A 14,762-nucleotide genomic window follows, 5' to 3' on the forward strand; every position below is an offset into this window, starting at 1 on the left:
ATAAATTAGAAAAATTTCACGAAAATACATGACAATTTTCTGAATCTTTAAACCCGGTAAAAAGAACATATATGAAATTACCTGATCGCGAAAAAGTATATACCCTTTCCAAATATGAACATTTCCACATATAAAAAAAAATATCCAAAAACTTCTACCTCTAAATCATCTATTATATTATAAACGTCACCAACGAATTCATACCGCAAGCATTACAAATACTTAGTGTCAAATATTTAAATTATTTCCATGCACGTTTACTTCAACTAAAACGTATACCAAATTCCTACAAACATAAAATTCACAAAATAACTATCATTTAATTAAAATTATTAAACTAGTTAAATTCAAAAACACTACTTAAAATATAAATAAGCACATACATTAAATTAATAAAAATTAGCTTACAATCCTGATTACTTTAAACTAAATCATTGCTAATAACAATTTTCCCAATAATACCAAATTACTTTACTTCCACCTTACATTTAGAACAATGCATAAAAATAATATCCTCAAATAATTAAAAATACTAACTTACCTAATCTTCTTCAGAATCTTGATTACGTGTCCGATAAACTTTTCTTATTTCTGTTTCAGGATCTTTAAAATCATAGTTATAGTTCACAGCAAGGTAACAGGTAAAATGAATAACTTAATAAAACATCTTTACTTCTATCTCGCACAACCTTAAAGAAACACTTATTACTACCCCTTTCAATCCCACTAAATACCCATTTCGAATTCACTTTAGTTAGGGCCATGGGATCCAAAAATTATCGAACACTGTTTCACACAACACAGAATAAAGCCAAATACAAAATTTCCAGATTTTTTCCCGATTTCCCCCCTTTTCCGATTAAAGAACCGTAATTCGTCCATTAATATCACATGACATATCCCATGATCTCTCATTTCCCTCACACAAAATAATGCGTAATCGGAACTGAGTACTGCTCACATTATTACCAAAGTCCCAGGTAGTAACCTTTATCGCCTCCAAAATGTCGCCAAACTACCAGTTACCATATTCTAAAGATCAGCCCGTATTGTTTATAAAGCTAGATTTTACGATTATGTAAATGATTTATTAATGGCATTTATCAGTAGTTTAATCCGAAAATATTTAATTTATAATTAGTTAATTTGACTTGCAAAATTCTGATTACTAATAATAATCAGTGATACATGTATTTAAGAGGTATGCTACTCAACCTGATGTCAAAAGGTAAACAAACAGAACATGCTTTCAGAATTATGCACAATTGTGCTACGTACGATAGAGATATAATATACTGTGTGAAACGTTGAAAAATAACTTTTACTGTATTGAAAAATAACATGTTAATCCGCTTCCCTAATTTGCCCAGAATCTTCCGACGACAGCCAAACGAAACTTCCAGTGCCGGCCACGCGGAAAATTCATTGCCGGTCTTCAGGGACCGGCGCCGCGCTGAACGTGTTAAGTGTACGTCCATAAGTTTAATTGTCAAACAGACTTCGAAAATACACCATGTCTATTCTATTTGACTTGTTCCATTGACAACTACTCACTTTAAATCAATATCATTATTTCAAAGGCAATGCATGGGTTTATTATTCAGTGCTTTTTAAAAGAGAGTTTTTTCCATCAAACATGTAATGTAACTTTAGTACATTAACACAGGGATATACATTAGTGTTCATGAGGCTCTTATTATCAAATATTACAAACGAAATCAAAAAGAAACCAGTACATCATTAGTAACACGCTACTGTATGATATAACAAACGAATCGAAACCTAAATGACGGCAAACATAAGAGAAAATATACTAGTAAAACAAAATCCACCACAACCAATATTAACCAAAAAATACTGGAGTAATTAGTATGATAATTCTCAAAATATTTTCTTTAACACAACAAGGTAACTATGTTTCCTAAAATGAGGTTCAACATCGTTATTTAATAAAGAATCAGTATTCATCCGGCTTCGTGCGGTGTGGTGTATTTTAATTATATCAAAGCACACTAGGGTTATCTGCCTAAGGGGAGGGATGCCTTCGTGGAGGACTTTCTAAAGGAAACTGGCTCGTATACACGTTACACATGGGGAAAACCACAAAAACACCCATGCAGCCAGCCCGTTGGTGGGATTCGAACCTCGGACCGAACTACCAGTGTTCAGCGACTTTACCGCTCATTCATCCGGCTTCAGTTTTGCACTTTGTAAAATGGTTTAGTCGATTCCTATTATTTCGTTATGCCCTCTACATTTTACTTTGTTTAAAATGCCATGAGTGCAGACTTCCTACAAGTAAGTCTTTTAATCTAAATCGTGCTGGTTGGCGACACTTTCACAGTCAACGGAATAAATAAGCACGTGAGTACTCAAATTTATATTAAATTGCTTCTGAATATCGTAAAAACTGAGTGAGTTGTGTCAATAACTGTTTGTTTCTCAACTGTCAAAGCTAAAATACGCCAATTCTTGTTCCGTTATAACCGACAAAAAACAATTTTTTTTTTTTTTTTTTTTTTTTTTTTAACTTTCAGGTTTTAACGATTTGTCAGCTGTTGGTGCTGTTTAGATACAAAGCTGAAAAGCTGACAATGAATTTTACTTTCAAACGATTATCGTAGTTTTTAACGGACTTCTCTTTAACGTGTGACTCCAGCTTCTTATCCTGGTGAAGGGGATGGCTTCATGGTAACTTTCGTGGATGTTTTGCACATGTGGTTTAAATGCAAGCAGTTTTAGCTCAAAATGAAATCCATGATAGCATTTCTCCTCTTTCAGATAACTCCCGTGTGTTTTGGTTGAATTTAAATAACTTAACCTTTCAAAAATTCATATCAAATTATATTTCTGTCTTTTGGTTGAGCATTTAGTCAGAGTATATGTACAGCAGAGTTTTATGAAATTTAAGAATAGATTTGATAAACACAAAGTTTATAGATAATACGTCAGTTTTACATTTCGGTTAAACTTCGGATTATGGTAACTTGGCGATTTTTTGGCGAACATTTGGCGACCAACCCAGCTACAGCAACCTGCTAGTTTTTTTTTTTTTTTTTTTTGACGCCATTTTGTTTTTACAAAGTAAAGGCATTTTTTTTTTAATTCAATATTTTTTTCCAACAATCTGCTAGCCGAATTACGCTTATGCTAGAACTTTTATGGAATAAAAGTGCTTAATCATGACGAAGATTAGGGGCGAAATTGGGAGAAAGTGCAGAATCGCCCACTGCTTACCGCGTTTTTAAGAATTGCACATACACGGTATTCATGTACACGTCGACCTATTTTCACTTAAAACAAATCCCAGAATTGCACAAAAATTTCATTGCGCACACTCTTGACTTTATCCATGTACACTGCAAAAGTCCTAGCTAGTAACCTTTATCGCCTTACCAAAATGTCGCCAAACTACCTGTTACCATATTCCAAAGATTAGCCAAAATTTATACTAATAAGTATATATGAACTCAATTTAAAACTATAAAATTTTACATAAAATTTATACGTTAGATTTTTCAGCTAATGAAGATACAAAAAACCCGTTTATATACATGAAATATGCCTGATATTTTCGAAATACAAAGAGCGTTTTGTCTGTAGGACACCGAATTATATACTGCAGTATCATCTGCCAAGACTATAGAATTCTTTACCTTTTTTTCTTTACTTTTTTTTTTATTCATCTAAAAGTTGTGTTCCCTCAAGAGAATCGTTCGATTGCGTTAACTAAATTAATAATCTAAACCAGCGGTTTTCAACCTTTTGACTAACGCGTACCACATCTAAACAAAAAAAATTTAAAACTTTTAGTACCACCACCACTCTTGAACAAAGCTCAGATCGCATAAATTTGCGAGCGTTAGAGAAAAAAACTCAATCAGAATTTTGGGGTTTTAATTTTTGAATTTAATAGTTAAAAATACTTTGCTTCTTTGCGTACCACCTATTTTTCTCTTGCGTACCACCGGTTGAGAACGCCTGATTTAAACACTTTGCAACGATTATCTTCTAGTGTTAACTGCTTGCCTCTTTGTATGATCTTAATGACAAAAACTGCATGAGGTACTTGCTGAATATGCTATATCGGGACTGGCTAAAGCAATTCATTGTAGCACAGAAGAGTTGCTTTGAGCTGGTTACGCGAGCAACCAGATCAAAGCTGAGAGGTTTGAGCAGCCTGCTGGGCCAGATATGAAGCTCGATTTTGAGAACAATTTTGTTGCTTTCCTCAGATCTGGTAGATCAGATAGCAAACAATTTTAAACCCTTACGGATAATCGAAAGATTCTCGCAAGCGAGGGTGAATGCAGTAGTTATCTGTAGAAACAAGAAACGTCTCTCGTTCCTGAATTCAGAAACCGAAGTTTTCTGCCAACAATAGACGGAAATCAGTAATCTAACTGCTAATAATGCCATAGACAATTATGGTATTTTCTCGATTAAGTATGCTACTTATACACGGGACACTGGAAAAAAGTAGTTTGGTTTTGGTTTATTTGATTATGGCAGAGCACATAAGGGCTACCTGCCTGAGGAGGGAGGATTTTTTGTTAGTAACGTGTTCGTATTTGCATTACAGATGGGAAAATCCACGAAAAATCGTATGCAGCGAGTCCATTTGTCTGGAATTGATCCCACGTAGAAGTACCCTCGTTTTCAACTATTTATCTACTTGCGGCCGTTGATAGACTAAAAAAAAAATAGAAAAGCAGCTGTAGATTTATTAGTTTAGTATAAGACTTACATATCCAACTATTGCATGTCTCAGCATAAAATAGAACATTTTATGAAAGTCATATAAGTATTCGTGGTGGGAAGATTCGTACGTAAAATCTAAAATTTTAATATACGGAACCTATATAGCAAAATTAAAATTAATAAATTCCTCAAGTTCTAACACAAATGTACCATTAATCAAAATGCAAATAAAATATGCTATTAATCAAAAAGAGTAGAATGTAATGCACCAATTATGGGATAACACCTTTCTAGAGACAATAATTTATTAATTAAAATTTGAGTTGAATATTGTTAGTGCAATAAATTCAGTGCAATTTAAGTCCCAAATAGCTGAAATATATCACAATGTAATACATATAACGGGCAAGCAAATATATTATTAAATATAAATAATATAATAAGTATATTATTAAGTATTTAGGTTAGTAAGTATATTAATAATTAATATACTATTAAATAATTAATATATTTTTAAATAATTAATATATTTTTAAATAATTAATATATTTTTAAATAATTAATATATTATTAAATAATTAATTAAAGTATTTATTGAATTTAATTACTTTTAAATTATCCTCTTTTTTAGCAAGTTGACTAAGTTTAAAAGTTAAATATACGCTTTGCCCAATGGCAGTACTCAAATTTCTATTCCCAAGGTCTCATAAAAGATAAGTAAATCAATTAGCACGAGTATTCGAACACTGAAGGGGACATACGACATAAAAATTTTCAAATTTTCGAATTTTCTATTTTGGGCTAGAAAATAAAGTAGACTCAGATTCCAAAAATATATAATTTATGCATGTTTCGAAATTTTAAAAGGCCGAAATCTCTCATTTAAAATGTAAACAAACACTGGCACGCCCACAAGTTTAAAGGGACAGATGTTTTAAATTCCATTATCGCTTGCACATACAGATGTTTTAGCAGTTTTTATTACTTCCTTGGTCAGAATATGATTCTTTGAAAGGCATTTGGCAACACGTTTTTAAATTGGTTTATTCACTAAGCTGTGTGGTGGATAATTGTCGAATTTCGTATTTACAACTTGGCTTTGTTTATTTTGTGTTTCGCTATTCTTTTTGTTCTTTTTAATTTAAATTCGTGCTTTCTGTGTTTATTTTTGATTGTTTTATTGTGTTATGTTAGTGAATAAAAGTTTTAAATAAGGAAACGCCCAGAAAAAAAATCATTCGGGAAGAGAAAATATATCGAAAATCAACATACATATGTGAAAGATGTTACCCATAATGTAAGTAAGTCATCCCTAAATATGAGTGCATCTGAGTTATGAGTGCAAGTATAATAAATAAATATGAGTAAAGATGATTATGGTATAAATATGACGATATAAATATGAGTGCAAGATGATTATGGTGCAGGAAAATATTAAAATGATATTTTTTATAAATTATTAGTGTTTAAATGGTTTTTTTCGTTTTTCTCAAAATGTGTTTTTCTTAACTTTCGGTACGTTTTCTTGAACACTATTCGACCTGGAAGGTTCCAATTTTCCATACTTGTTTATCATTACTATTTCTTTGAAACTATGCAGGATATAAAATTTACGAGCATTAGTATTGGATATATTAATAATTTAATACTAATTTTTTTGTGATTTTTCAAAGCATTTACTAATTTATTTTTAATATTTTTTCTTTTTAAGTAAAATGTAAAATACTACTTATTATTCTTAAATGATATGTTTTTAACTACCATGCACGATTTGAGGACGTTTGGTGCAGTACTTCTTAAGAAAATTGCACCGAACTAGCACATCGTCAGAAGAGATTCGTCAAAGGTAAGTGAAATAAAACAACTGGTTTTTAAAAATATTAGGCATTTAATATATATTTTATGTGTTTTCTGTAATCTGTAATCTATACATTTTAAATGAAAAAAAAATAATCAAGTGTATAAGTTTATTTTGAGAAAAGTTATACCTTAATAACTTTCGTCTCGAAATAGTTACATTTTGCCAGTCGACATGTCACATATCCAGTATTTTTCAAATCTCATGGATGAAATGCTTAAAATATTATCTCATGGATGACAATTTAATAAAATTAATGATCCTAAAACTTAGAAGGAAAGTTATCATGATTCGTCAGTCTAAACGTTCCTCGATATTTGCGTTATGCTATGGAGGAGTGTTTAGAGTGCGCCATGGTACTTACGGAAAATCCCGTCCACCACAAGAGACTGCACCAATCGCGCCAACCAAAACAAAATATGCATATATATTTACGAACTACAAGAAAACACGTTATATTCTTATTTTTCTTACCCATTTAAGTACTATTCCGTTTTGAGGGCCGTAAAAAAATTCCAGCGAAAATGTATGTGCAAAAGCGCCAATCTAGCGTACGCGCTGATTTCAGATTGCGTAAGTTTATATAGTATTTCTTAAGATGCCATTGAAATACTAGTTTCATTTTTAAATCATTTTTTGACTTTAAATCCTTTTTTGATATCGTAAGGATTTAACAATTTGAGGATATCTATGTACACATCGACCTATTTTCACTTAAAAAGTAAAAGAAAATTGTCAAAAATCCAATTGTTTTTACCCTTGTAAAAAGCGGCAAACAAATGAGTGAGCGATTCTTCAATTTACCGAGAATATTTTCACAGAAAAGGCATCATTCATTATAGAAAATTACGTTTGCACAACCAACGAAATGTAATTATGCTTTAGCGATAAGTCGGTAGCGAAATAGCGATGCAGGCATCCATTCAGTTATGTTTAGCAATTTTTACATAAATTATAATAATGATCTAGTTATTTATTCTTATGCTTCCATTCAGTCATGTTTAGCCTTTTTCATATAAATTATACTAATAAAAAGTATTATATGAAATTAACCTTTCATCTAAATTAAAACATCAATCTTAAACAGTTATTTACTGTTATACTTCCTTTCTTGCCGCAATTATTTTTGGTAGCATCGACATCAACAATAGTTTGGCGACTTTTTACGGCCCTCGAAACCGAACAGTACCCAAATGGGTAATATTATCATTTATTTAAATTTAATTTTTCATTAAAAATTTCCATTATTTCGCGTTAAGAAAATATAGTGTAAAAGCAGTAATTTTCGCTAGGTTTTAATTTAATCGTTGGTAAGTTTCCATAACTTTGGAAATATTCAACAGCATGCTCTTCTGTAGTAGGCTGGGCCCAATTTTTTTTTTTTTTTTTTTTTTTCGAAAATGCGTGATATAAGGGAAAACATCAGTCTTACTCAAGAATAATAACTAACACGTGTAATCAAGGTTACACCAAACCCAGCGTGTTTGAAGAAGACTTTTCGGTTGATCTTTACAATATGGTAACTGGTAGTTTGGCGACATTTTGGAGGCGATAAAGGTTACTACCTGGGACTTTGGTAATAATGTGAGCAGTACTCAGTACCGATTACGCATTATTTTGCGTGAGGGAAATGAGAGATCATGGGATATGTCATGTGATATTAATGGACGAATTACAGTTCTTTAATCGGAAAAGGGGGGAAATCAGGAAAAAATGTGGAAATTTTGTATTTAGCTTTATACTGTGTTGTGTGAAACAGTGTTGTTTAATTTTTGGATCCCATGGCCCTAACTAAAGTTAATTCGAAATGGGTATTTAGGCATTGTGATAAAGAGAAGTTTGCTTTTTATTTAGCGGAGGAAAAATTCGCAGAAAAATTCTTTCAATAATTTTATTGAATGAATTAGAAAAGTGTATCCGCCACGTAATCAAGATTCTGAAGAAGATTAGGTAAGTTAGTATTTTTAATTATTTGAGGATATTATTTTTATGCATTGTTCTAAATGTAAGGTAGAAAGGAATTTGGTATTATTGGGAAAATTGTTATTAGCAATGATTTAGTTTAAAGTAATTAGGATTGTAAGGTAATTTTTATTAATTTAATGTATGTGCTCATTTATATTTTAAGTAGTGGTTTTGAATTTAATTATATTTTAATTAAATTATAGTTATTTTGTGAATTTTATGTTTGCAGGAATTTGGTATACGTTTAAGTTGAAATAAACGTGCATGGAAATAATTTAAATATTTGATACTAAGTATTTGTAATGCTTGCGGTATGAATTCGTTGGTGACGTGTATAATGTAATAGATGATTTAGAGGTAAAAGTTTTTGGATATTTTATTTATTTTATATGTGGAAATGTTCATATTTGTAAAGGGTAAATACTTTTTCGCGATCAGGTAATTTCATATATGTTCTTTTTACCGGGTTTAAAGATTTAGAAAATTGTCATATATTTTCGTGAAATTTTTCTAATTTATGAGAAAAAAAGCAGTGTACATGGATATAGTGAAGAGTGTGCGCAATGCCATTTTTGTGCAATTCTGGGATGTTTTTTTAAGTAAAAATAAGTCGGCGTGTACATGATTTATGTCTATGTGTTATTTTGAAAAACGCGTAAGGAGTATGGTATTGTGCACTTTTTCCCAATTTTGCAGTGAATATTTGTCATGATTAAGCAGTTTTGTTTGATAAAATTTCTAGCATAAGTGTAATTCGGCTAGTAGATTGTTGGAAGAAGTGTTCAGTAGATAAGAAGAAAAGAAACATGTCTTTACTTCGTGAAGACAAAATGGCGGCGGGGAAAAAAAATAGAGGGTTGCTGTAGGAGAGTTGGTTGCGAAATTTTCGCAAAAAAATCGCCATGTTACTATAATGTAAAGATCAACCGACTTTTTTATTTTTTTAATAGGCAAAAATGGTGGACGGGTATTTTCCGTAAGTAACCTGTGCCATCAGTTTGCGTACTTCACCGATCTAAATAATACCTCAAATTTTGTATTGTGTTATGCAGGAATTGCTAATGTATGTAACAGGAAATTATAAAATCAACTTTTAAAATCTTCTTAAATCTTCTTTTATATGCCATTTAAATGCTTATAATGATTGTGCTTCCTGAAGAGCATCATTTCAAAACTATCGTTTGTAACATGTATGTTATAGTGTAACTCTAAATAAAATAGATGTCAAGGAATGATCTTATATTAATTTATCATTAAGTTGAAACCATAACTTAACCAACAGCACTTAACAGATATTATGTCACTCTGTTGAAATTTATTAAGTTCATCGCTCCTATGTCAGTCATCAATATCATAGCAGTCACACAAATTTCTTTAATTTCACGTTTTCCTGCGTTGTATTCATTCGCCTCTCTTCGGGGCTTGTATTTTCGCTAATTTTTTACGCTAAAGGTTTATGAACTTGTGTCTAAAATTATTGAGCATCAGGTGCACCCTCTCGATATTTGCGGTGTTCTATTGTGTTTATATTGCTATCATTTTTGCATAAAAGGAAGATACTTTCACCTTCCATGACTGAGACCTTATCGAAGAAGTTATCAGCTCCATTATTAGTTTCCTCTATAAATATCTAAAATTTATTTTCATAGCCAAATTATCAGAATAAAAAATATATGTACTGAAATAGACGATTTAAAGGAAGAAATAATAAAGCTAATTAATGTACAGGTTGATAACCAATTACCACCAAAATTTATTAATTTATATATTAAAAAGGCAGGCCTTTATAATTGTTTGGCTCTTTTGGATATGATAACATTACCTTAAACCTTAGCTGGAGGGTAATGAAGGATATAAAAGAGTAGAGAAATTATTGTAAATTTTTATTGTAAATATTTTGTTAATATGTATATTTAATCAATACTGGATTCTTTCCTTTTACTAATAAAGGGCCAACTATTTTCAAAAGTTTCAATTATAGCCCGAATTGAGTGAAGATTTTAATCTTCTTCTTCTAATTTCCATACTTTAGCCAGTATTTAGTTAAGTTTTGATATACCAATTGAAATCAAGTTCATTAAACTTTTAATATTTCCTTTTAATATTTTCTTTCATTAAATTTAAGTTTTAATTAACTTCGTAAAGGAATTTTTAAGAAATTTCTGGGAATTTTTGGAGGTTTTTTAAGAACTTCATTTAAAAAAAATTTGGGAAATTTAACTTTAAAACTTTAATATTAAAACATTTCAGTTTTTCTTAATTACTTTAATTTTTTGCAATTTTCACACAATTTTTTTTTTTAATTTTTTCTTTTTTTTTTTTTTTTTTTTTTTTTTTTTTTAACAATTTTAACACAATTTTTCAACAGACCACACATTTTACATTACAAACAGTTTACATTTTATTCACAATACCACTTCACTTTATTTTCCTTCAAGCAAACTTACATCTCTTGATTGGCTCAGTTACTTAACTCCCTAAATAATTGATAATTACTACCTTTAGGATTTTTAATTTTTTAATTTAATTTAATTTAATTTTTAATATTAATGTTTACAAAAATTTTTCAATATAACAAAGATAGCAGCTTGACACTCAACTTTACCTACATAAGCGCCATCTATATAATTTGAAGAACACACTTACTTCTCTTTAACAACACTTTTGCAGACCTCAACACTCATATAGTAGGTAAGTTAGAATTAAAACTTACAATTTACTTGCTTTAAGTATTTTTAAAATTTTTTATGTAGTATCTAAGTATTTTCTAAATATGAAATTATTTTTTAAATATATAGTTTTTAAAAATTGTAAATTAGTTCTTTTTGTTTCTTATTGGTTTATATGGATTATGTCTAGTTCTTTTTTATTTTTTTTTATTGATATGCATATTCGTGTAGGGGAAGTTTCTGTAGACAAGGGTTTCTAAAATACATTAGTTTCTAGATTTTTTTATTATTTTTTTATAGAAAATTAATTTTTTTTTAAAAATTTAATTTTTTGAAAAAAAAAAAAGTTTAATTCTTCACTTTACTTGCTTGTTTCTCAAAAGACTTCATTAGTATTTTCCTTTTTGAACTTTAATTCTTAAATGTTAATTCTTAAATGTTCATTTCTAAGGGTACCACTTTATTGGAATTACTTTTCGTTTTGACTTTTACTCCTGCCTGCATGAATGACGAAACACGAATTGAATGATTGGAGAGTTAGGTTTGGAGGCAACTTCCCCTTGATAAGTCTGTTTCCTGCCTACTCAACGATCATTCACATATGCATTTTTAAAAAAAAATTGTTTCATTTAATTTTAATTTTTTAATTAGTAAATTTATTTTCATGGATTGATTCTACACTTGATTTGCTTATGCTTCTGAATTTAAATGATATTGTAGATTAGTTCGAGAATTAAATCTTTTATATGTTTGCACATTTTTTTTAAAATTATTTTGGCTTTTTTCTTTTTTTAGGATTTAAATTTGCTTTTTTACTTTTATATGTATTTGTTAAAAATTGAGTTTAAATTTGTTTAAATTTAAAACTTATTACTATATATACTCACATATAGTCTTCTCTACCATTCAAAACAAAGAGGAGGTGAGTCCATTGTCCTTATTAGTTAATAGCCTTGTCATCTCTCTCTATTTACTTAGTTATCTATCATCTCACATGCTTATAGATTTTATTTTTCTACATGTACCCTATCTCGTACCTCTCTCTATATTTCTGGCTTTATGGCCTTCTATCTCTCTTTATGCAAAAATATAACTTGCCTTAAGAGCTTATATTACAACTTTCTTTGTTTCAAACAATGTGACCAGGAGTTCGACCTGATTTGACCTCGTGGCATCCCTTTCCAACAGATGGCAGCACACATCATCTTTGCGTCTTGAAAGGGCGCCGTCGGATGAAATTCATTCTTCCCACCTCTGCCTCTTACGGCAGCCTGAAAGGAGCTAACGGACTGATCAGGCGGTTACAGTTACCTTTTGTGACTATGCGAAAGGGGGAAAACCTGTGGATTTAAAACTCTCCGCACGATCTCTCGCATGCGGCGTCCACCATACGGTTGTGTGGAGTTTAAGTGAGAGCTGAAATATCACCGAAGGAGTAAGCGACTCAAAAAAGATAAACTAAGATTTGATTTTCTTCAAAATTTAATTAATCTTCTACTTTAAACATATTTATCTAGTTTACACACATAAAAATCTTATTACTAAACATTCAAAATTGAGAAATCGGGGAAAATAGTCGTTCTGGAGTTGACCAGCGGAGAAGACGCGGTCAAGATATCTTCCAATGAAACATGTGTGACCCCGATCGAAAATATAAATTCCACCATCGAAAAAAAGGTAAGAAATTAGTTTTAATTTTTCGATATTTGTTTCTTAGATTCAAAGAATTGGGTTCTAAATAATTTATTGATGCTGCTTGTAAATAAATTAAAATGAAGAAATGGATTTTGTTTCTTCGTATCAAAAAGAAAAAAAAAAAAAGAAAAAGAAAAAAGTACTCAACATTTTCTGAAGATATTTTTTCTAACTTTAAATACCGTTTTATTGCGTGCAAATAGTTTCACGAAAGAGATTTCATCAAATTGGGATTCTTAACACTTTGTTTATGATATTAGATAGATCAAAGATACAAGTAAAATAAATTTTATTGATCATTTACAAAATACCTGAAAAATTATCTCCTTAATTTTAGAGGTATCATTCTATTTTTGCCTTGTTAAATCATCAGAAAACTTATTATAAGTTTCTATATCATAAAAACCTGAAAATCTCAATTAAATTTTAAGAATGAAAGAAAAAGGTATTTTAAAGGAACATAAATTAATGCATATCATTTGTATCAAGTTTGCTTTTTAAATTAAAATGAATGAATGCTCGAGTAACAAATTATTGAAATAATTTCGTTTCATAAAAATGCGTTTCATATCTGAATATAATATTGGAATAGTAAGTTGAATAAATATTTTTATTTGTATCGTATATTATTTATGAAACATTCTTCTATATAAAATGCAGATTCTATATAAAAACATTCTTCTATATAAATATAATATTTAACTAATCATAAATAATATAAGAAACCACTTAAGGATAATTAAATGGCATTGTTCATATTTTCGTAGCTCAAACTATGCTCTCATTTTATGTCAAGCGAATGTACGTTACCTGGTATCCTAAACAGTAATATTTATCTTAATTAAAAAGGTCGCAGATTTATTAACGTTGCATGAAGTCTTATATGTTGTGTGCATTAATTCCATCCATTAAATAAATAAGCAGAATATAAAATACTTATACCTATAATTAAATTTTCTAAAGTGTTCATTTTTATAAAATGTTCATGTCTGTGGAGAAAACTGAGGTGGTATAAATAAAGAAATTAGTTATTAAGCAGTGATGGTTAATTAATAATTTTGGAATATAAGATTCGAAGTGAAGAAATACATTCAAAAAGAGAAAAATAAGGTACTCTTCTCAGCATTTCCAAGTCCTTTTCCATATTCATATTGACGACTGAATAGTCATAATCGATATCATGATAGATATCGATTAGATCCATTATAATATCGTTTATATATAATAGAATATTACTAATATGACTGAAAATATATAATTGATATTATAATGGATATCAATTAATTAGTAAGCGTTGATGGTTACTTAATAGTTTTGGAATTACTACTCGAGGTGAAAAAATACATTCAGAAAGAGAAGAAAAATTATTGGTATCCCTCAACATTTTCAAGTCCTTTTCCATATTCGTATTGATGACTGAAAAGATATAATCGATATCATAATGGATCAAAGCAACAAAACCCTTATTTTAACATCTTTCTGAGAATTTTATATCTAACACTTCTCTCTTCCATTGAGTCGCGAATGTTCTTACTGTCGCTATTAATAATAGTCTTCGTAATTGCTTTAGGTGTTACATTTAGGGCGAAAAACAATCCGAATATGTGCAAGATAGTTTGAGAAATATATAACTAGTTTTTCTTTTCTTGTTGCTATCATTATTCGTTACGTAATAATGCAAATCTCAAGAGCTTCGAGTTTTGCAATTCAAATTCGAGATTTCCAGCAGAGGATTCTTTATTCTCGTACGCGCGCCTCAAGATTTTAATACATTATGTGAATCGGAATAATAATGAACTTCCGATGACACATTTCTGAAGAGTAAAGAAAAATCGTTTATGAATAGCCGTAGTCTCCTTTGGTAGACTGCACTA

General features: G+C 29.9%; 1 protein-coding gene across 1 annotated transcript in view; it reads left to right on the forward strand.

The window, feature by feature from the left end:
* The first annotated feature begins 12,741 nt into the window (after positions 1 to 12,741).
* The window catches only part of LOC118188648 (inactive dipeptidyl peptidase 10-like), a 1,447,514-nt gene continuing 1,445,493 nt past the window's right edge, over positions 12,742 to 14,762 (forward strand). Inside the window, exon 1 of the mRNA XM_085818201.1 lies at positions 12,742 to 12,870. The gene's annotated coding sequence lies outside the window, so the exon portion shown is untranslated. The remainder of the gene's footprint in view (positions 12,871 to 14,762) is intronic.

Source organism: Stegodyphus dumicola, chromosome 6, assembly GCF_044657685.1.
Source record: "Stegodyphus dumicola isolate Sdum_Otavi_A_Nest chromosome 6, ASM4465768v1".
NCBI lineage: Eukaryota > Metazoa > Arthropoda > Arachnida > Araneae > Eresidae > Stegodyphus > Stegodyphus dumicola.